Consider the following 1,413-nt stretch of genomic DNA (forward strand, 5'->3'; position numbering starts at 1 on the left):
ACATGTTCCATTCTCACTTAGTGAACTTTCCCAAATAGAAAACAGGTTGGGGTCCTATACTTCTAACCTTTCAAAGTTTATTAAGGAGTCCCAATATATCACTCAATCTTACAGCTTGACTTTCCATGATGTCTATATGATCCTTACTAATAATTTGCTTCCTGAAGAACACAGGCAAGTATGGGAAGAGGCGAGAGTACATGCAGACGGGATTCACCAGACAGACAACACATATCCAATTGGCTCTGAAACAGTTCCAGAACAAGATCCACAGTGGAATTACAATTCTGCCAGTGGTATTTTAGCCAGAGACAGGTTCATCACATGCCTTCTGGCTGGTCTTAGAAAAGCGGCCTTAAAGCCCGCAAATTTTGAAAAACTTCAAGAGGTTGTCCAAGACAAACAAGAGAATCCATCTCAATTTTTAGAACGCCTTACGAAGGCTTTATTACAACATACCAACGTAGACCCTGACAACCCAGAAGGTAAGCAACTTCTGATGACCTATTTCTTCTCCCAGAGCTACCCCGACATAAGAGCCAAACTTAAAAAACTGGAGAGGGGACTCCTGACTCCACAGGCAGAAGTCTTAGTGCTGGCCTTCAAAGTGTACCATGGAAGGGATGATAAGATCCGCAAACAAAAATACCATATGCTGGCAAAGGCTGTCCGACCAGCCCCAGCCACTACCCTGGACTCATGGTCTCCTAACACTCAGAGACCACCATGCACCTGCTACAAATGTGGTAAATTGACTTTCACAAGCCAAGAGGGCCATGCCCTAGGTGCCATCAAGAGGGACATTGGGCTGCTGATTGCCCTCATGTTACGCAAAACAAAGGGACATCACTCCCAGATAACCTTCCAACTGATCTCCTAGGCTTGGCTATGGCTGACTGAGGAAGCCCGAACTCCCCTGGCTACTGCCATCAGTAGCAGGGAGCCCAGGGTAAATATTATGGTATGTGGGCGGTCCATCTCCTTCCTCTTGGACACTAGAGCCACTTACTCAGTCCTGACAGAGTTTTGGGGACCCACTTCTCCTTCTGGTTCTCCTATTGTCGGGGTAAGAGGACAACCTTACTTCCCTCTTCAAACCCCACTACTTAGCTGCATTTTTAGGTGTGTCACCCATTCCTTCCTGGTAGTGCCAATGTGTCCTGTACCCTTATTGGGAAGAGATCTTCTGACTAGGCTGGGAGCCTCCATTTCCTTTGCTCCCCACATTCACCTAAACCCAGGCTCGCCAGCGGTTCTCCTGCTCCTTCTCCTAGCCAAACAACCTACTAACACTACCATGTTATTTCCTTTACCAGCTTCTCAGGTACATCCCAGAGTCTGCGAAGTCCAGAACCCCTCTGTTGCTAAACACCATTCTCCTGTTGTCATCCAATTTCTAGACTCTACCAGGTA

This window comes from Mastomys coucha, unplaced genomic scaffold (assembly GCF_008632895.1).
Source record: "Mastomys coucha isolate ucsf_1 unplaced genomic scaffold, UCSF_Mcou_1 pScaffold11, whole genome shotgun sequence".
In the NCBI taxonomy this organism is placed as follows: Eukaryota; Metazoa; Chordata; class Mammalia; order Rodentia; family Muridae; genus Mastomys; species Mastomys coucha.